The following is a 22674-nucleotide window of genomic DNA, read 5'->3' on the forward strand; positions in this document are numbered from 1 at the left end:
ATCTGAACACCTGGAGATTTTATCAGACACCTTAGTTTAATTAACCTGATGATTAATTACTTTGAAGCATTTCTAACCGGATTTAACATAACCAAATCTAACAAAACCTAGCCTAACGAAATCTAACTTTAATTAACATAACCTAACGTACCCTAAACTTAACCTAACCTAATCCTAACCTAACCAAATCCCTCAGGTGTTGTCTTATTTTCAGGTAATCGAATTTCCCATAAAATACTTCCCCTCCCCTCCAAGTACCTGCGACACCCCCCACACACACACACCTGTTGGTCATACACTATACAACTTTATGTCTTCATCCCCTGCTAAATATATCGTTATCTGCCGCTGCTAGTACTTTCAATTCCATGTGTGACCTTCAGATGGTGGCGACGCCCTGCTACCACGCTTGGACGCTCCCTGGATTCTCCTAAGACTCTACTTGCGACTATCCTTGTGATCTCTCCTTGTGGACTCTACCAGACTCTGCTTGTAGACTCTCCTTGTGAACTCTACTTGTAGACTCTCCCTTGGACTCTTCCTGTAGACTTTTCTTGTGGACTCTTCTATACGGACTCTCCCTGTGAACTCTCCTTGTGGACTCTCTCCGGACTCTCCTCGTGGACGCTCCAGGAGAAACTTGTAAGGACTCAGTAAATAAGCATATCAAGTGTTCTATCACATATGTAGATGAATGATCAGCTGTCTCGGTACCTTCGTCAGGCAGGTCTTGGTTACTATATATCTTGTAAGTTATCTTCCAAGTGTCAGTTTGCTGTCAGTTGCTGCAGCCAAGTGGATATCCAAGCTGTGTTCTCATTTAAATGTACAATTATTTATCTCTGCCTGTCTCTCCCTTTGCCTCTCTCTCTTTGTCTTTGTCTCTCTATTTATCTTTCTCTCTGCATCCCTCTCTCTCTCTTTGTATCTCTCTCTCTCTCTATTTCTCTCTCTCATTCACCTCATGAATAATTAAATAATAATATTGCAAGTTTAAATATTAAAATTGAAATTGGACCCAAATTCTCGCTTTAGGAACACCATCTGTAGGCCAGTCTTCTTCATTTTTCTTCTTTTCCTTTGAGATTCCTAATTATTAATCTTTTTTCTTCTTCCTCTTCATATTCTTCTTCATATTTAGTCTTGTTAACCTTCAGTCTTCTTTGTTCTTCTGTTCATTCTTCCTAATCTTTTTTTCTTCTCAATATTCTTCATCTTTCTCTCCTTTATTGATGATCTTCTTCTTCTTCCTTCTTACTCCTCCTTGTTATTGATGTTCTTGGTCTTCTTCTGGTTCTTCTTTTTCCCTCTTCCACTTCTCTATCTTCCTTTTCCTTCTCTCCTATGTTGTTGTTTTTATCCTTCTCCCTTCCTTCCCCCTCCCTCCCATTCCTTCTAAAACTATGTTCTCTTTACCACACACATAACAAGCGTTTGGGGATTATTCCTGTGTAATTAAGAAGAAATTAAAATACAATTACACTGGATGGAATTTGCGTGTCTAAAGTGCATGCAAGTTTCCCGTGCCTTCTTCCTCCTCCTCCTCTATTTATCTCCATTTTCCTTATTCTTTCTTCTTTTCTGGTTTATTTGTTTTCTTTTTAGATTTCTGTTTTAGCGTTTGTTTGTTTTTACCTCTGATGATTTTTTTTTTCGATTTTTTCTATGATTGTTTTGTTTTTGTTTGTTGTTGTTGTTATTGTTGTTGTTGTGAATTTCCGTCCTTCTTCTCTTCTTCCTGTTTCTTCTTCTTCGTCTTCTTCTTCATTCTAGTTTGTTTCTTTCTTCCTCCTCTTCTTCTTTATTCACCTCGTTCACCTACTTCCTCCTCCTCCACCTCTTCCTCCTCCTCCACCTCCTCCTCCTCCTCCTCCTCCACCTCTTCCTCCTCCCTCCACCTCTTCCTCCTGTTCCCACCTCTTCCTCCTCCTCCACCTCTTCCTCCTCCTCCACTTCTTCCTCCTGTTCCACCTCTTCCTCCTCCTCCACCTCTTCCTCCTCCTCCACCTCTTCCTCCTCCTCCTCGTTCAGCAGCTAGATCTTGTCATCAACAATTCTTCCTTGATCCTCAGGACTTCATCTCCCTTCTGGTTCTCATTATCATTAATCTTCTCTTTATCCCTCTCTCTTCTATCTGTCTCTTCCTTTACCTGAGAGAGAGAGAGAGAGAGAGAGAGAGAGAGATAGAGAGAGAGACATTTGTATCTCCCTCGCTGTCTCTTTCATTTCCCATTCTTTTCATGGACAGTCCGAGAAAGAATGAAAGTCTGTGGTCTGGAAGAGGAAGGCGGAGGAAGAGGAGGAAGAGGAGGAAGAGGGAAGGTTGCGGTTGAAAAAAAAGAGAAGGGAGGAAGAGGAAGAAGAGGGGGAGAAGGTAGGGAAGAAGGAAGGAAGGTGGGGAGTTGAAAAGAAGAGAATGAATATAGGAGGAAGGAAAGAAGGAAGGAAATGAGGAAGACGGATGATGGGGAGGGAGGGAATGAAGGGTCGGAAAGAAGGATAGATGGGAGGGAGGGAAAGAAGTGGAATAACAGAGGAAGAGAACAAAGACAGGTAAGTAATGTGCACACACACACACACACATTAACGACCTAAGTACGAAATGATTATTATAAAGTACCACAGTAAAGTGTTCCTTATGCCGCGTATTCTGGTGGTAGTGGTGTAGTAGTGGTAGTGTGGGGGTTGTGTGGTGGTGAGGTGGTTTAAAGGGTATTGATAGTAGTGATGGTGGTGTTAATAACGGTGGTAGCAGCAGTAGTAGTGGTGGTGGTGGCGGCAGTGGTGGTCACAGTGGGGGTGACAGCAGTAAAAGTGGTGGCAGTGGTGGTGGTGGCAGCAGAAGTAGTGGTGGTGGTGATAATAGTAGTGACAGTGACGTTGGCAGTAGTGGTGGTGGCAGTAGTGGTGGTGGCAGTAGTGGTGCTAGCAGCAGTAATAGTGGTAGCAACAGTGAAGTAGCTTCTGGTGCCACACTACAGATGGCGTCACAATCTTATCCTCCTCTTAGGGCGGCGAGTTACGTAAATAATTTCTCCAGTAAAATACAACACAAAAACAAACACCTCACACAACACAAACTTCCAGTAATGCTTTTGTAAATGTGTTTGTTTTGCCTCTCATTGTTTTTCTTTTTTTTTACGACATAAAGTTTGTTAATTCTTGTGTTTGTTGTGCTTGTCGGTGTGTTATTTTGTGATACACTGTGTAACATCTTTGGGAGAGAGAGAGAGAGAGAGAGAGAGAGAGAGAGAGATCTGAATCCCACTGTCTATGAGTTAGAGGGATTTTATTATTGACACACCAACTACAACAACAACAACAACAACAACAACAACAATAACAACAACACCAACAATAACAACAACAACAATAACAACAACAACAATAAAACAACAACAGCATCTCTTGTTTTACTGTATTTTTACGATTTGATAAAAAAAAGTTGGAATTGATTTTCGTTCAAAACTTTACTAATAAAGTCTTATCACTGAATATTAAAACAAAATAAAGGGAAATGACCAGAAATCATCAGAGAGAGAGAGAGAGAGAGAGAGAGAGAGAGAGAGACATATTGAGTCACCAAGTCTCAATTGTAAACAAGGTGACAGTCTTGGGAAGGACGGTAGTAATGACGTACCGTACATAGACAGTTAGACGGATGGACAGGTGTAAATTATCTACTAGACAGAAGCTACAAGTACAGAAACCGGATTTATTTGACAGAAATTATGGCTATAAAAACCGGATTTATGACAGATTACTGCTACGGAAATTGGATTAATTAGACAGAAATTACGGCTACAGAAACCGGATATATTAGACAGAAGCTACGTTACAGAAACCGGATCTAAAACACGAATAAACAAAAACCAACATTAGCCTCGATATGACATCATCTATGACGTCAATACCTTCTCTGAGAAATATCTTGACGTTGATTGGCTATTAAAAGGTAACCCGAGGCGGCCTTACAGCCAATCACAGCCTAGCGCCCCCCTTCCCCTCCCCCCGTTTTCAGATCATCTGCCTGAGCCAATCACCTCTCAGGACTGAACTGTGAGCACCAATCACTTGAGTTATAACTAAAAATCGTAACTTGGAGTTGTAACTTTGAATTCGAATCTATTTTAACTTAAGAGTTTTGAATTAGAGTCGGAAATTAGAGTTCTAAATTAGAATCCAAAATTAGAATTCTGAATTAGTCCTAAATTTAATTAGAAGGCATAAATTATCATGAATCTTTTATTTTTTATCACCTGTCTCTCTTCTCTTAATTTCTTTCACTCTCCCTTCTCTTCCCTTCTTTCTTCTAACTCCTTTCTTCTCATTCCTCTCTCTCCTTCCTTCTTTTATCCTCTTTCTTTTAATCCTCCCCTTTCTCACTCTCTCCCTTCTCCTGTCTCTCACTCTTTCTTTCTCCCCACGCTTTGTCTCATCTCCTCTCTCACTCACTCTCTTCCCTCTCTCTCCTCCCTCTCCTCCTTCCCCTCCCACTCCCTCCTTCCCCCTCTCACTCCCTCTCCCTCGGTCTCAAGTTTTCTTGACAGGTTGTACGTCTTGTGGGTGTAATACCGCGGTGAGTGTGTGTTGAGAGAGAGAGAGAGAGAGAGAGAGAGAGAGAGAGAGAGTACGAAAATGAAAGGGACAGAGACGGAATGACAATGAAAGAAAGAGAGAAATTAGAGAATGAAAGATAGAAAAGAGAGAGAATGAAAGAGAGAAATAGTAGAGAAAGTAAGAAAGAAAGAAAGAAAGTAAGAACGAGAATGAAAGAGAAAGAGAGAAAAAAGAAAAAAAAAAGGCAGAGAGAGAACAAGAATGTAAGAAAGGGAGAGAAAGAGAACATAGAATAATGAAAGAAAAAGAAAGAAAGAGAGTGAGAAGAGAGAAAGTCTTTATACAATAAGACCCACATCAACAGTCTTCGCCCCATTCTTCATCATTTTTAGGAGGAGTAATTCTCGACTCCTTGTCATTCATATGCTAATCACACGCCTTTGGTATGGCTAGCTGATGGGTTATGGGGATGGGTGTGCTAAGAATGGGGTGTTGTGGTGGTGGTTGGGGGCGAAGAAGGTGTTTTATGGGGTTTGGATGAGGTGAGGATGGGTGATATGAGGGTTGGATGGGGTAGGGATGGGTGATATGAGGGTTGGATGGGGTAGGGATGGGTGATATGAGGGTTGGATGGGGTGAGGATGGGTGATATGAGGGTTGGATGGGGTGAGGATGGGTGATATGAGGGTTGGATGGGGTAGGGATGGGTGATATGAGGGTTGGATGGGGTAGGGATGGGTGATATGAGGGTTGGATGGGGTGAGGATGGGTGATATGAGGGTTGGATGGGAGATATGGGGTTGGATAAGGGTAGATGAGGTGATGGGTTGGATGAGAGCAAAATAATACGTAAATTTATTCATACACAGACGAAAGTATACACAAAACTTTCTTCATACACCGAAACACGAACTACAATATACATAAAAAATAAATCATACAATACTACAACGCTTTCTCCTCTGGACAATCAACCACGGGATGGAACAAGGTTATTTGACTCGCTTTCATAAATTCGAAAATTGGAGAAAGGTTAATGGCTTGGAGAAAAGTTGTTCAATGGCTTGGAGAACGCTCAGTGGCTTGCGGAAAGTCGTTCAATGGCCCTGAAAACGTTCAGTGGCCTAGAGAGAAAGTTCAGTGGCTTAGAGAGGAAGTTCAATGGCTTAGAGAGAAAGTTCAGGGGCCTAGAGAGAAAGTTCAGTGGCTTAGAGAGAAAGTTCAGAGGCCTAGAGAGAAAGTTCAGTGGCTTAGAGGGAAAGTTCAGTGGCTGATATAAAGTTCAGTGGTTTAGAAAGAAAGTTCAGTGGCTTAGAAAGTTCAGTGGCTTAGAGAGAAAGTTCAGTGGCTAAGAGAGAAAGTTCAGTGGCTTAGAAAGAAAGTTCAGTGGCTAAGAGAGAAAGTTCAGTGGCTTAGAAAGAAAGTTCAGTGGCTGATAGAAAGTTCAGTGGTTTAGAAAGAAAGTTCAGTGGCTTAGAGAAAAAGTTCAGTGGCTGAGAGAAAGTTCAACAGGTTAGTGAAAGTTCAATGGCTTAGTGAAAGGTGAATTACTTGGAGAAAGTTCATTTAATCAGAGAAAGTTCAATTGATTAGACAAAAAGTTATAGCTGGCGATCGTTCGTCTGTCGTAACATCCAAAGGAATGCCATTGAAAGAGTTGAGGGAGGATGGGAAGGAAGAGGAAGAGGAGGAGAATGATGATGGGGAGAAGAAGGAGGAGGAGGATAGGAAGGAAGAGGAGGAGGAAGATGGGAGAAAGAGGGAAAAGAGGGATGAGGATGAGAAGGAAGAGTAGGAGAATGATAGAGAGAGGAAGAGAAGGAGAAGGAGGAGGAGGGAGGGGAGGAGAAGAGACAGATTTACGTTCTTGTGTACATCAGGAGGGATATTGTTTACGTTCATGTGTACATCAGAGGGATATTGTTTACGTTCATGTGTACATCAGGAGGAAGCGCCCTCTAACAGTGGTCGTATGTCATAACTAAACCAACACAGACGTCACCGGTATCCCTGGAGAGACTTCCATCAAGTGTCGTGTATTTCTCTATTTTTTTTAACCGAAGTATTGGAATCGTGAGTCGGACCTTCCGTTCTTTTATTTTTCCCGTCTATCCGTCGTTCCTTTTATCCGTTCGTCTGTCCACCCGTTCTTCTATCTGTCTGTCCGTCTGTCCGTGAACAAATTCTCCTCAAAGACTACTCAATAAATGGCTGTAAAACTTGGCACCAACACCCTTTATCTCCTCGGGGGTGAGAGATAACGTTCTCTTAAGGTATATCTCTCACTGTCTCGTTCTGTGAGATTCATAGAACCACAGGGCGACACAGAGAGATAATTGTATCCATTGTCTCTCTTTCTCCTCTACTATCTCAGAAAACCCCTAAAATACAAGAGATACCGAGAGATAATTATTCTCTCTACTTTATCTCTTTCTCTGACGCCAAGACCACAGGAGAACTCGAGAGAGACATTTTCATCAAAGTTCTCTCTCTACCCTTTATTATCTCCTCATGAATATAAGAGACATTGAGAGATAATGGACTCTGTATATCACTGTCCGAGAGATATTACTGTGGAATCCTTAAGTAAAAATGATTCTCTAAATGGCCAACTATCTCAAGAAATGGCCAACTTGGGGATAGGGGGGAGAGGGGTAATTTTTCACACGGTAATCTTGTATGTATGTATGTATGTATGTATGTATGTATGTATGTATGTATGTATGTATGTATGTATGTATGTATGTATGTATGTATGTATGTATGTATGTATGTGTGTGTGTGTGTGTGTGTGTGTGTGAGACCCATGATAGTGCATACATTAATTTTCTCAAATGTAACCTAAACAGAGATGTAAATATTCCCAGTTCATTGTCTATCCTGGGAAATAAAACTGTAATTTTCTAACATTTAACCAAACAGAGATGTAAATTTCCCTTGTCGTTGTCCATCCTGGGAGGTAAAACATTAAAAGTCGCGATCGTGTGTTTTAAGAGGGCTGACTTGTTAAATGTGAGGTCCTTCTGTCTTAACAGACCCTAACTTAACTTAAGTTTAACCTAACTTGACCCTACTTGATCTTTATTTAACCTTGGTAGAACGTGACCTAACGTGATCTTAGCTAAACTGACCTGACCTAACCTAACCTAACCTAACCTAACCTAACCTACGTAACCTAACCTAACGTAATTGGGTCTCATTTAGGTCTGTGGGCCTATAAGAAATGGGGCCTATTAAGCACCGGGATCCATTAGCCACCTGTCTATATTAAAAACTGGCGCCTATAAGTACTGGGGCCCATTAAGAACTGGTGCCTATTAGGACTGAGAACCCACTTAAGTTGCAACTATTTAAACACACACACACACAGCAGTAGGAGCCGCCCCGAGAGATGACTCCACACAAGCACTTTACAGACAGGAAACAAAACCCGTAAATCTGTCGGTTTATTCGGAAATAAAACAAAGTTACGCGGTCCTTCCATTAATGCATGCCGAATAAAAACGAGAGAGAGAGAGAGAGAGAGAGAGAGAGAGAGAGAGAGAGAGAGAATTAATGCGTTCTGAAGAAAAATAAATTAACGAGAGGGTATGGTGGGGACAGGGCAGGCAGGGCAGGCAGGGCAGGGCAGGGGCAGGCAGGGCAGGGCAGGCAGGGCAGGGCAGGCAGGGCAGGGCAGGGCAGGGCAGGGCAGGCAGGGTAGGGCAGGGGCAGGGCAGGGCAGGCAGGGTAAGTGAGGGCAGGGTAGGGTAAGGTGAGGCAGAGCAGGTTAAGGCAGGATGGGGTGAGGGCAGAGCAGAGTGAGAGCAGGTTAGAACAATGTAGGGTGAAGGTAGGGCAGGGCAGGCAGGGTGTGGGTTGAGGCAGGGCAGGGTGAGGGCTGAGGCAGGGCAGGGTGAGGGCTGAGGCAGGGCAGGGCCTGGGCAGGGCAGGCAGGGTGAGGGCGGCGCCTCCCGTGAGAGCGACGCTTCACTCTCACCTCCGTGTTGGCCGCCAGCCATGACGCTCTCAGACTGGTGCTCCGACCCTGACTTGGGCTCCACTAGAGGTCCTACCCTCCTTTCTCCTTCCTTCCCTTCCTTCTGTTTTGCCCCCTCACGTACTAGCAGGACCCCCAACAACCCTCCCTGGCGTCATCCCCCCTCCCTGACACACCCCCAACTCCCCGCACTCTCACCCTCAACCCACAAAGTCGTCCCCCTCCACGGCTCCTTCGACGACTTCCAGCTATTTATTAAAATATGATAGTCACCCCTCGCTCGACGTCTGGCGTAGGCGGCCGTACCCCCGCCCCCTATGATTTATCCACCATTGTGTCGTGTCGCCAGGCATCCACCCACCCGACCCCACCCATTAGCACTCACAGCTCCCTCCATCTCACTTAGCTCATCCGAAGCTCAAAAACATCCTCCTTAAGAGTCCTCCTTAGTAAATGGGTAGCGGCTATTACCCATACACCTCAAGGGTATCACTTTTTGTTTCACTTGGCACCGAGCGGTGAGGAGGGGGGTTGTTCCGTCCGCCCGCCTGCCGCGCCTGCCCGACCTGCTAAGTGATCAGTGGTTCCCGGCACTCATGGCATGTGATCAGCTCCTCCTGCACCCCTACCATGTAATCAGTTCCTCCTGGCACCCCACCATGTGATCAGCTCCTCCTGGCACCCCTACCATGTGATCAGCTCCTCCCTGGCACCCCTACCATGTGATCAGCTCCTCCCTGGCACCCCTACCATGTAATCACTTCCTCCCTGGCACCCCTACCATGTGATCAGCTCCTCCTGGCACCCCTACCATGTGATCAGCTCCTCCCTGGCACCCCACCATGTGATCAGCTCCTCCTTGGCACCCTACCATGTGATCAGTTCCTCCCTGGCACCCCTACCATGTGATCAGTTCCTCCCTGGCACCCTACCATGTGGTCAGCTCCTCCCTGGCACCCCTACCATGTAATCAGTTCCTCCCTGGCACCCCTACCATGTGATCAGTTCCTCCCTGGCACCCCTACCATGTGATCAGTTCCTCCCTGGCACCCCTACCATGTGATCAGCTCCTCCTGGCACCCTACCATGTAATCAGCTCCTCCCTGGCACCCCTACCATGTGATCAGCTCCTGGCACCCCTACCATGTGATCAGCTCCTCCTGGCACCCCTACCATGTGATCAGCTCCTCCTTGGCACCCCTACCGTGTGATCAGTTTCTCCCTGGCACCCCTACCATGTGATCAGCTCCTCCCTGGCACCCCTACCATGTGATCAGTTCCTCCCTTGGCACCCCTACCATGTGATCAGCTCCTCCTTGGCACCCCTACCATGTGATCAGCCCTCCTGGCATCCCTACCATGTGATCAGCTCCTCCTTGGCACCCCTACCATGTGATCAGCTCCTCCTGGCACCCCTACCATGTGATTAGTCCTCCCTGGCACCCCTACCATGTGATCAGTTCCTCCCTGGCACCCCTACCATGTGATCAGCTCCCTGGCACTCAAGAACGGAAAGAGCCAGAGCATTAAAAATTGGCGGGCATATTTAGCACAGTTACCCCTAGTGTTTATGTGAATTTGAGGTCAATAGGTCAAGTTTCAAGGGTCAAAGGTCACACTCCAAGGGTCAATAGGTCACTAGAGAGGGTGTAAGTTATTTTAGGCACTCAAGAATGAAGTTAGTTATAGTATTTATATTTCATAGATAGTTGGTGAAAGGTAAATACTGTTTGTACTATGGTGGACTAAAGTGCCTTCCCTCAGCCAGCCACAATGTGACTGAATTACCTGAGGTTCGAATAACGAAGCAACTGAGAGAAGTGCTGTAATCGTCCAACAGATGGCACACTGTGTAGTGCGTATGACGGGGGATGGGGCCCAGCGGGGGGCTGAGGGAAGGACTTTGTCCACCATGTCGAAAGAATTATTATCGGTACGTGAAAAGAAAGTACTTATTATCGGTACGTGAAAGGATGGTACTTGTTATCGGTAAGTGAAAAGAAAGTACTTATTATCGGTATGTGAAAGGGAAGTACTAGTTTATATACGTGAAAAGAAAGTACCTCTGATCTGTACGTGAAAGGAAAGTGGTAATTTATATACGTGAAAAGAAAGTACGTGTTATCTGTACGTGAAAGGAAAGGTAATTATATACGTGAAAAGAAAGTACGTGTTATCGCTACGTGAAAAGAAAGTACGTGTTATCGCTACGTGAAAAGAAAGTACGTGTTATCGCTACGTGAAAAGAAAGTAATCATTCTATGTACGTAAGAACAAAGTACTTTTCTTCTGGAGCCAATGAACGCCGATCTTACAAATCATCAACCAATCAAAGCCACTATTAACACTTTACTAGCCAATGAACAAGGTGATGATGTAATTTCATCCAATCAACGCCGTGCTTACAAGTTATCAGCCAATCAAATCTGCTCACATGTCATCAACCAATTAGCGCCGAGCTCTCATAACACTCAAGTGTTTTTAAAATTGAGTTTAGACAGTTTGTCGACAGAGGGATTTAGACAGGAGATTTAGACAGGGGAATTTATACAGGACTTAAATAGTTCTTCAGGACAGTCCATAAACAGTTCTTGTTAGACAGTTGAGACAGATTAACCCACATTGTATTAGACAGGTTTTCGAGACAGGGTTGTTTAGACAGAAGGTGGGAGGAGGGCAGTCGTAAAAAGAGACAGTTTACGACAGTTTAAAGAGTCAACTTTCAACACTGCAGGATGGTAGCAGTTTATGGAGATGTGTTGGCGTGCTTCCCTACCCCTACCTCATCTTATCCTGTGTGTGTGTGTGTGTGCATCTCTGTCTGTGTCTTTATCTGTCTACTTAATCATCTCCCTCTCTTCACCCCTCTTCTCCTTCTCCTTCTTTCTTCCTCTTCTCCCATTAAAAACCTCTTCTTCCTCCTCCTCATAGCGACAAAATGCCTCACTGTAAAATGTCAAACTCGTTTCGGGTTTACTGCAACCTGGCAACTCACCTACCCCTTACCTGTACCCCTTCCCCTTACCTGTACCCCCTCTACCCCTCACCTGTACCCCCTTCCACCTCTCACCTGTAATCCCCCACTCTTAACCAGTACTCTCCACCTCACCTGTACCCCCTTCCACCTCTCACCTGTAATCCCCCACTCTTAACCAGTACTCCCTCCACCTCACCTGTACCCCTTCCACCTCTCACCTGTAATCCCCCCACTCTAACCAGTACTCCCCTACCCCTCACCTACACCCCACCATCCCCATCCCTTTAACCCCCAACTCCCCACCTCGACCCAACTGATGACTTGCCAGGTGGGAATTAATTGCGGTGAAAATTATGCTCCCATGAAAATACTCCCAAAAAAAAAAAGGAAACTCACAAAGCGCGGGGAAATATTTTATACTTAAAGAGATTAACTTTCTATTCTTTTTATTTACTTTTTTATTCTGGTATTTTGGTCTAATTTTTATATATTTTTGGTGTATATTAAAGTATTAGGTGATGAGAGAGAGAGAGAGAGAGAGAGGGTGGGTGACTCAGGGACTGTGGAATATCTCTTTCACTCTCTCTCTCTCTCTCTCTCTCTCTCCTCACCTCATCAACTCCTCTCCCTCCCACTCACGTCTCTCCCACAATCCCTCACTACACGTCATACATTTAAAGTATTATTTTTGCCCCAGTCTTTTCTGTATCTCACCTTCTCTTCTATCTATCTATCTATCTATCTATCTATCTATCTATCTATCTATCTATCTATCTATCTATCTATCTATCTATCAGGAGGTGGCGACAGGTTTATTAAAAAAAGGAACACCCGGTAGCCTTGGACATCTCCTTGGGAATTTAGATGGTAGGAGAGAGAGAGAGAGAGAGAGAGAGAGAGAGAGAGAGAGAGAGAGAGAGAGATGTGTGTGTCTGTGTGAGAGAGTGGGGTAAACTAACCAATCAGAGACGATATAAAGAAACAGAAACGACAGACAGACAGACAGACAGACAGAGAGAGAGACAGACAGATGGATAATTTCTTATTTATATATACAGAAATAAGCAAAAAGGAATCTCTCGGGAGATTTTATTCTTAGATGAAAATTCCTTCCGTCTCTTCCATTCTCCTCCTCCTCCTACTCTTCCTCCTTATCCTTTCTCCTACTTCCCTCGCCCTCGTCCAATCATCCACCTCTTCGTCCACTCCCTTTCCCCCTTCTCCTCCTCCTTCTTCTCGTCCTCCTCCACTCCTCTTCCTCCTTCTCTCCTCGTCATCGTCCACCTCCTTTATTCATCCTCTTCATCCTCCTACACTCCTCGTCCTCCTCCTCCTCTCTTCGTTTTTCTCCACTCCTCCTCCTCTTCCTCCTCGTCTTTCTCTCCCTCCTCTTCCTCCCCCTTCTCACCTCGTGCCAGGAAAAATAAATAAACAGAAAAATAAATCGGGAAACTTTTAGCAGGACAGACACTAATCCCGAATCCGGACCTGAAACCGAATCTGAATCTGGAATCGGCCTTCGGTTTTCACATTAAACACCGAGGATTTGGTTAGGTTAGGTTAAGTTGTGTTTGGTTAGGTTAGGTTATGTTGTGTTAGGTAAGGTTATAGCTTTGGTTGTATTGCGGTAGTTTAGTTGTGTTAAGTTAGGTTAGCTTAGGTTCTGTTGTGTTAAATTAGGTTATATTGTGTTAGGTTTTGTTATGTTGTGTTAGGTTAACTCAGGACAGGTTTAGGGTTAAAATTGTCAAGAGTAGACTAAATGAAATCACATAAAGTTAAAATTTGCTTTAACTTAGTTCCTAGATCTGGGAAGTAGCGAGGAAGTCTCAACCTTTCTCCACCTCCCCCCCAGAAAAAACCCCCGAAGCTCAGAAGACTTTTAATATCCCTAGACAGTATCGCTCCATGTTCCAAAAATTTCACGCTGGAGAATATCTTATTACGCCATTACAACAAGTTCCTATCTAAATCCTTTGGCTTAAGAAAGGTGTGTGGAAGGTAAAATACTCCCTAAGAGAGAGAGAGAGAAAGAGAGAAAGTGAGAGAGAAAAGTAGTGGTAGAGTAAATTGGTTTATTTATTTTTATCTTTGGATTAGGCGAGGGAATTTTTACACTTTTCAATACGATAACTTTACGCTCTCTTAGATTATATTGTTTACGAGTTTGATGATTACATTCGTATTATCACTCTCTTACTCCTTTCTCTTTTGTATCTCTCTTCTTTTCTCTTATTCTTGTCTTTTTTCCCTTTCTCTTTTTTATCTCTCTTCTTTTCTCTTATTCTTATCTCTTCTCCTTTTCTCTTTTCATGTTTTAATTTTACTTTCTCAAAACAACGCAATATTTTGAACCCCTTTTCCAATACGATAACTTTACGATCCTTGGTAGACATTGTTTATTTCTTTGATATTCATGGTCATATTTTCTTCCATGTCTCTGTTGATTATTTTTATTTTTGTTTATTTGGGAAACGTAACATATTTTTGAGTCTATTGGTCGACTTATTTGTATTTATCTGTTTTTGTAAGTATCCCATCGACCTATCCAACAAACCCTCATCCAACCATCCATCCCTCTGTCTATTCATCTAGCCATCCACCTATCCATCCGTCTATCCATCCCTCTGTCTATCTATCCATCCGTCTATCCATCCCTCTGTCTATCTATCCATCCATCTATCCATCCCTCTGTCTATCCATCCCTCTGTCTATCTATCCATCCATCTATCTATCCATCCCTCTGTTCATCTATCCATCCATCTATCCATCCCTCTGTCTATCTATCCACCCATCCATCCACCTCTAACTCGTGAAGAAAAGGGATGATGGAGGGAAGCCAAACTACCCCCTTGAGTAAGGATAGGAGGAGGGGAGAAGGGGGAGGGAGGAGGAAAGGGAGTGGGGGAAAGGGGAGGAGGAAAGGGGGGGAGGGTGGAGGGGAGGGTGAGGAAAGGAGGGAGAGGAGGGGGGGGAGAGAGAAGGGATGTTAAAGGAGAGGGTAATGAGGAGATTATGTTGATGGCGGTCGTCTGTCTGTCTGTCTGTCTGTCTGTCTGTCTCATCTCTCTCTCTGTGTGGCTGTGTCTGTCTGTCTCTTTTCAATCCCAAATATCTATCTTCTCCCTCTTCCTTACCCTTCCCCCCTCTCTCTCTCTCTCACTCTTCTTCACACCTACACCCCCCCCTCACTCTTCTCTCTCTATTTCTCACTCTCCCTCTCCCTCCTCTCTCACTCTCTCTCTCTCTCTCTCACACACTCAAGAAAATCGCCCCCTAGGGAAGGCATTTTTACAGCTTCTGTTTATTTTTCTTCAGCGGGAAAATCTTATAAATTTTGTTCTTTCGGTTTTCATAATTTTTTCCCCTAAACTAACTTCCAGGGCGTCAGATGTGTTTGTTTGTTTGTTTGTGTGCTTTTGTTTATTTGTTTGTTTGGTTGCTTTTGTTTGTTTGCTTTTGTTTATTGCTTATTGTTTACTCTTGTTTAGTTTGTTTGTTTTGTTTGTTGGTCGGTTTGCTTTTTTATTTGTTTTACTTGTCTGTTTATTTTGTTTTGTTTTGTTTTTGTTTTGTAGAATTGTTTTTGTGCGTTTTTATGCTATAAATTTTACGTAGTTCTGGCTATTTTTTTTTTTTAGAGTGGGCGATATTTTTTTGGCGATATTTAAATATTTCTAGTTAATCTTCGAACGATAATTATGGCGATTAATTTCTCAAGCGATATTTTAAAGATATTTAGGAAATGTTTTAAGGAGGTATTTTGTTATTTCTCAAAGTAAATAAAAAATCTAGCCGATAATTTTGGGCGATATTTACTAACGATTTTAAAGACAATTTTTAAATGTTTGTTTGGTTATGTTTCCAGCAAGTCTATGGGCGACTTATTATTATTATTATTATTATTATTATTATTATTATTATTACTATTATTATTATTATTATTATTATTATTATTATTGTAGCGATATTTCAACATTCCCCCCCCAAAAAATTCAGGCTTTATTCCCGCGACTTTTTTGTGTGTAGCGATTTTAAGAACGATAATTTGGCGATCGTCTGGATAATTTTTTGGCAGTTAAGACAAATATATTAGGATTTTTTTTACGGAAACTTGAAGTAATTTAGCTGACAGTCGTATTAGCTAACATTGGTACTAGTTGACAGTGGTACTAGCTGGCAGTGGTACTAGCTGACAATGGTGCGAGGTGACAGTGGTGTTAGCTGACAGTAGTACTAGCTGACAGTGGTACAACTGATGTTCATACTAATGACAATAACTGCTAGCTGACACTACCACTAGCTCTCACTGCTATTACCTCAGCAATGTGAATTGAAGTGAAGAGAGAAAACTGAGGTAGGGAGGGAGGGAGGAAGGGAAGAAAATGTAAGGAAGACGAGGAAGGAGAGAGAGGAAGAAGATGAAGAAGAAGAATTAAAGGAGAGAAGGAAAGGAAGGAAAATGGAAGAGATTTATGTGTGAGAGAGAGAGAGAGAGAGAGAGTCATACGTCTGGCAAGGGGGGTTACCTTAAGATCTATGACGTCACAAGGGTCAACACCTAGTGAGTGAGAAGCTGGCAACTCGCTCTCCATTAGACTTTAACTCTCACTCTCTTCCCCCTCTCTCTCTCTCTCTCTCTCTCTCACTTGTTGTCTCTAACCTAATTTTACTTTCTCCTTTCCTCTTTCTTTCACTATTTCACATTATCTCTCTCTCTCTATACATATTCATTCTCTCCTTTCACTCCACTTCTCTCTCTGTCTCACTTTCTCTTTCTCTCTGTAACAAGACCAACCCAGTCAACAATTTCTCTATGGTATAACACAAGTAGAAATTAGACACCATGATACGCTGTAGGTTAGGTTAGGTTAGGTTAGGTTAGGTTAAGGTTAGGTTAGGTTAGGTTAGGTTAGGTTAGGGTAGGCTTAGGTTAGGGTAGGTCTACGAGAATCCATCTTTGTGTCGTAAGTTAAGAGAGACACGAATTTAAGAGGACAATTTGACGCAAGAACTTGGGGAGACTTCAAGTGAGGTGACCTTGACTCACATACACAGGTAGACTAGATCCGTGAGAAACCTCCTCTCTCTCTCTCTCTCTCTCTCTCTCTCTCTCTCTCTCTCTCTCTCTCTCTCTCTCTCTCTCACTGTCTAGAGATCGTGTGAGGTACAGTAGGGTCTCTCTATTTCTCCTACTTTCTCTTATGCTATCTTAGTTGGGTATCTCTCTCTCTCTCTCTCTCTCTCTCTCTCTCTCTCTCTCTCTCATACATACACACCTCTCTTGCCATCCTAATTTTCTCTATCTCTTTGTCTCGCCTTCTCTCTGTGTCTCCTCTCTGTCTCCATCTCTCGTATACTGTCTCTTATCTCTTCAAGAGCCCTGACCAGGAAGAGCCTTACGACTTGAAAATAGAAAGTTTTACAAGACAATAAAACACAGACCACATCCCTCACACGCTCCCAAAGTATTATAGAAAGTATGATGGAAAAGTCTGATAGAAAGTGTGATGGAAAAGTCTGATAGAAAGTGTGATGGAAAAGTTTTATAGAAAGCGTGATGGAAAAGTTTTATAGAAAGCGTGATGGAAAAGTTTTATAGAAAGTATATGTGAAGTATTATAGAAAGTATGATAGAAAAGTAGCATAGGAAGTTTTATGGAAAAGTATAATGAGAATAAGCAAAGTATTACGGCGAAATTATGATAAAATATTGAGAAAGTTTAATGGAAAGTATAATAATGAAGTACGGTATAAAAAAAATAATGTGGAAAATATATGAGATTAATTGTAAAAAAAAAATAATAATTACGTACTGTACCAGAGAACGAATTATATAAATTGCATTAATAAAAAAAAGAGTATAAATGCAACAACAATAACAACAGGAACAAGTATAACATCAACAATAATAACAATAACAACAATAATAATAATAACAATAAATAAAACAATAATAATAAAAATAATAATAATAATAAATACCTTGTGTATGAAGTCTTTAATCCACAATACGAAGATCGTCTGAAAGAGAGAGAAAATAGAATTATTATGGAGAGGAAATTAAGAACAAAGATGAAAGAGAGAAGCTACTACTACTACTACTACTACTATCACGATCATGAATAAATTTAAGAATTCCCTTGTTTTCTCTTATTTATTTTTAGTCTTTTGATTTCTGGGAAGTAATAACGAAAGAGTAGAAATATGAAACGGTTCGCTCAGGTTGACAAGGCTAATGACAACTATGTTTCTCGCTAAAATGGTTCCCGCCAAAAATGTTTCCCGCCAAAAATATTTCCCGCCAAGATAGTTCCAGTCACACTCCTTTCCTCCAGCCAAAACGATCGCTGTTAAAATACTTCCCGCTAAAGTTATTCCCATTAAAATATTTCCCCTTCCAAACTAATGCCTGCCAAATTATTTCCCGCAAAATTATTTCCATCAAAACTTATTTCCAATAGAAATAATTCTCGGTAAAATAGTTCCCGCCGAAAAGTTTCTCTCTAAAATGTTCCTCACCGAAGGATTTGTTGCCATGGAAATGCTTGTAAATAAATGGCGCTTGTAGGAAAAAAAAATTATATTACAACCTTTTTGGGAAGGGAAACAGTCGTAAAGTTTGTTGTTCGCTGGGAGCTAAAGTTTACACACACACACACACACACACACACACACACACACACACACACACACACATATTATAAAGTCAATCTCACTGAAATAATAACCCCAAAATGAACTGTGGGTCCAACCGAGTTTCCAATTCATTAAACAAACAAATAATTTGCCTCCCAGTTGTCTACAAAATAATGTAAACAAGAGTTAAACAACAGGTAAACAACACCCACGAGGGGCAAACTTGATACACAAATTGTTTACAGTGAAGAAGTTTAGCTACGGTAATTTTTCCTGTCTAGCGACGGTCACGGGTCAGCTGCAGGGGGCCGGATACTACAGGGGGCCGGATACTACAGGGTTCCTATGTTGAATATTTTGTTTCCCTATTCTAAACTGAGGTAAGAGAACGCCTCTAGTTACGGTTGAGTTCTAGTTACGATCGTGTTCTAGTTACGGTCGAGTGCTAGCTACGGTCGAGTTCCAGCTACGGTCGAGCTCCATAGTAATTCCAGCGCCATATTTAGTCGATGTTTAAGTGAGCCAGTTAGATACGCTGTCGAGAGAGAGAGAGAAATCTGGCTTAGATGAAGGGATGAGAGGAGAGGGAGGAAAAGAGGCAGAAGAGGTGGGTGGAGGGAGAAAGTGGAGGAGGGACAGGGAGGGAGAGGAGAGGGTAGGAAGGGGAAGGATGATGGTTAATGACTTTAAGCCCAATTAAACCATAACCATAACCATAACATAACCTAACCTAACCATAACATAACCTAGCCTAACCAGATTCAATTTTCTTTGCTACTGAACAGATAGAACTGAGAAAGGTGGTTTGTGGTGACAGAGAGGAGGTGATGGTGTTCCTCAAGGTGTTACAGAGAGTAGATAGTGCAGTGAGAGAGGAAGAAGTGAGAAAGAAGAAAGGTTGGGTCGTCGGCAGTGAGAGAAAGTTTAGTCGTTGGCAGCAGGTGAGAAGAAAGCTTTGGGTCGTTGGGCAGTGAGAGAGAAAGCTTTGGGTCGTCGGCAGTGAGAAAAGAAGAAAGCGTTGGGTCGTCGGCAGAGAAGAAGTAAGTTTGGTCGTCGTTGGTATTGAGAAGGCAGCTTTGGGTCGTCAGCAGTGAGAAAAAAGACAGCTTGGTCGTCGGCAGTGAGAGAAGAAAAGCTTTGTCAAGTTGGGCAGTGAGAGAAGAAAGCTTTGGGTCGTCGGGCAGTGAGAGAAAAAGCTTTGGGTCGTTGGGCAGTGAGAAAGGTTCGGCAGTGAGAAGCTTTGGGTCGTCGAGCAGTGAGAGAGAAAAGCTTTGGGTCGTCAGGCAGTGAGAAAAGAAAAGCGTTGAAGAAAGTGAGAGAGAAAGCTTTGGGTCGTTGGGCAGTGAGAGAAGACAGCTTTTGGGTCGTCGGCAGTGAGAAGAAAAAGCTTTGGGTCGTCGGGCAGTGAGAGAGAAGAAAGCTTTGGGTCGTCGTGGGCGCAGGAGAAGAAAGCCAGTCAAGGGCAGTGAGAGGAGAAGACAGCTAGCTTTGGGTCGTCGGCAGTGAGAGAGAAGGTTTAGCTTTGGGTCGTCAGCAGTGAGAGAAAAGAAAGCTTTTTGGTCGTCAGGCAGTGAGAAGAAGAGCTTTGGGTCGTCGGCAGGAGAGAAAAGCTTTTGGTCGTCGGGCAGTGAGAGAAGAAAGCTTTGGGTCGGGTCGTCGGCAGTGAGAGAAAAGAAAGCTTTGGGGTCGGCGGCAGTGAGAAAGAAAGCTTTGGGTCGTCAGCAGTGAGAAGAAACTTTGGGTCGTCGGGCAGGTGTGAGAAGAAAGCTTTTGGTCGTAGTCGTCGGGCAGTGAGAGAGAAAAAGCTTTTGGGTCGTCAGCAGTGAGAGAGAAAAGCTTTGGGTCGTCGGCAGTGAGAGAGAAAGTTGGCAGTGAGAAAAAGCTTTGGGTCGTCGGCAGCAGAGAAAAGAAAAGCTTTTGGAGTCGTCGGAGTGAGAAAAACTTTGGGCGTCGCAGGCAGTGAGAGAAGAAAGCTTTGGGTCGTCGGCAGTGAGTCGTCAGAGAGAAAGAAGCTTTGGGTCGTCGGGCTTGGTCGTCGGGCAGTGAGAAAAGAAGCTTTTGGGTCGTCGGGCAGAGATAGGAAGAAAGTTTGGGGTCGTCGGCAGTGAGAGAAGAAAGCTTTGGGTCGTCGGCAGGAGGAGGAGAAGAAAGCTTTGGGTCAATGGCGTGAGAAAGAAGAAAGCTTTGGGTCGTCGGCAGTGAGAGAGAAAAGAAAGCTTTTGGGTCGTCGGTGGCGGTGAGAGAAGAAAGCTTTAATGTCGGTAGTGAGAAAGAAGAAAGCTTGGGTCGTCGGGCAGTGAGAGAAGAAAGCTGGGCTGTCAGGCAGGAGAGGAAGAAAGCTGGGGGTCGAGAAAGAAGGTGTTTTAGGTCGGCAGTGAGAAAGAAGAAAGCTTTGGGTCGTCGGGCAGTGAGAGAAAAGAAAGCTTCGGGTCGTCGGCAGTGAGAGAAAAGAAAGCTTCGGGTCGTCGGCAGTGAGAGAGAAGAGGATGGATCACCTTTTCTGACAATGGCACTGGGAGTCGTTGGCTTATATCCAACACGACACGACAGTATATGCGAAGCCCAACAAAAAATAAATAAAAAACACAAAGGAAGAAAAATAAAACAAAGAAAAAATTAAATAAAAAAGCAAATAAAAGATAAGAAAAGGTTTTATTAGGCTTAGGGAAAAGACAATTAAGTTCACATACGAAGAAATATTATTTTTTATGGATCACTTGAAGAATAGCTCCCCCCCCCCCTCCTCCTCCTCCCCCTTTAGAGGTTTATGTTGCCTGGAGATTAATCATCCGAACGCTATCTAATGGAGGTAGGAGGTAGGGTAGGAGTAGGGAATGATAAGGGAGTAATACTTAGGGGTAGATGAGACTAGGGTAGATGGTGAGGGTACTAGGGTAGTTGAGTGAGGGTAGGGTAGGGTAGGGTAGGGTACTAGGGTAGGGTAGGGTAGGGTAGGGTAGGGTAGGGTAGGGTAGGGTAGGGTACTAGAGTAGGGTAGGATTAAATTAAGTTAGGTTAGGTTTGTGTTAATTTTGGTTAAGTTAGATGATATCAGGTTAGTTTTAGATTAGGTTAGGTTAGGTTAGGTTACGTTAGGTTAGGTTAGGTGAGCGTTAGATTGCGTTAGCGTTAGGTTAGGTTAGGCGAAATTATTAGTGGTGTCTAAACCTCAGATAATCCAATGTTATTTATAGTAGGAGATTTACCTTCATGTCATTAAATTTATCAATAAACAACAAACACATAAAAAAATATAAGCCAGACATCCAACTCACCAAGGAGATAGGCCTCACTAGGGTAGGCCTAATCTTGATTGTGTTGTCAGAGAATGATTTTCAGTTTCTTTTTCCCACCCCACAAAAACCTAGTCACTGGGTTGGTGTAATACGGATCAGCTGCGTCGGTCTAATACGGTGTTTGTCTGACCGAATTTTCACTGTTCCAGGTTTAGGAAAAAGGACGAAATTATGTCTTTTAGTTCACATAAAATTGAAACACATCCAAATATATACACAGTTTTTATGATTAAATGTTCAGTAATTTTGACGACTTTTTAAAATATTGGGTCAAAGTTTTTAATTAATATTTATGAGATGAAATTTATTCGTCTATAGTTTTCAATTGTTTTTTTTTTCACATCACCATCAAGTTCAAACGTTTATAGTATCAGGTATTCAGTCATTTATACATTTCTAGCAACGTGTAAATTCTCTTTCCTTCTCACGTATATATATCTCCCAGCTGGTATATTTCTCACGGGAAATATATTATATAGACCTATGGTATATTCTGTAAGAGATATATAAAAATAAGTCCTTTTTTTATATATATTTTACTTTATATTAGAAAAGAGGGTTATTAAAAAATGCTAATTCAGGTTAGTACAGGTTTAAACGTCTCTACGTCATCCGTCACAGTAGTTATTCATCCGTCAGAGTATTCCTTCATCAGTCACAGTATTCCCTCATCCGTCACAGAACCTCTTCTGCCGTCTATTAATCACACTCCCCCCTCACCCGTCACAGTACCCCCATCATCCGTCACACTATCCTTACCCGTCACTACCCTCACCCGCCACACTATCCCTCACCCGCACTACCCCTCATCCGTCACACTACACCTCACCGTCACACTCTTCCCTCACCGTCCTCCCCCTCACCGTCACACTACCTCTCACCCCATTACCCTCAACACATTTTCTCCCTCATCCGTCATACTACCCCTCACCGTCACCTCCCCTCATCCGTCACACCTTCACCCGTCACCTCCCTCACCGTCACACTACCCCTCACCCGTCACCCGTCACCTCCCCTCCCGTCCTCCCCTCTTTCACACTACCCCTCACCCGTCACACTACCCCTCACCCTCCTCCCCCGTCACCCCCTCACCGTCCCTCCCCCTCCCCCCTCACCTCCTCTCATCCGTCACCCTTCACCGTCCACCTACCCCCTCATCCGTCACACTCCCCCTCACCGTCCCCTCCCCTCACCTCCCCTCCCTCACCCTCTCACCCGTCACT

At 43.3% G+C, this 22674-nt stretch overlaps 1 protein-coding gene across 6 annotated transcripts in view; it reads right to left on the reverse strand.

Moving 5' to 3' along the window:
• LOC121877079 (leucine-rich repeat-containing G-protein coupled receptor 4-like) overlaps positions 1 to 22674 on the reverse strand; it is a 64269-nt gene that overhangs the window by 40542 nt on the left and 1053 nt on the right. For 5 of the 6 annotated variants that reach the window (XM_042382709.1, XM_042382711.1, XM_042382715.1 and 2 more), the window contains exons 2-3: positions 21431 to 21944; positions 17502 to 17540 (exon numbers count right to left, since the gene is read on the reverse strand). The gene's annotated coding sequence lies outside the window, so the exon portion shown is untranslated. The remainder of the gene's footprint in view (positions 1 to 17501; positions 17541 to 21430; positions 21945 to 22674) is intronic. The other variant, XM_042382713.1, reaches the window with a different exon arrangement.

The sequence above is a fragment of the Homarus americanus genome, unplaced genomic scaffold, assembly GCF_018991925.1.
Source record: "Homarus americanus isolate GMGI-L3 unplaced genomic scaffold, GMGI_Hamer_2.0 scaffold19244, whole genome shotgun sequence".
Taxonomy (NCBI): domain Eukaryota; kingdom Metazoa; phylum Arthropoda; class Malacostraca; order Decapoda; family Nephropidae; genus Homarus; species Homarus americanus.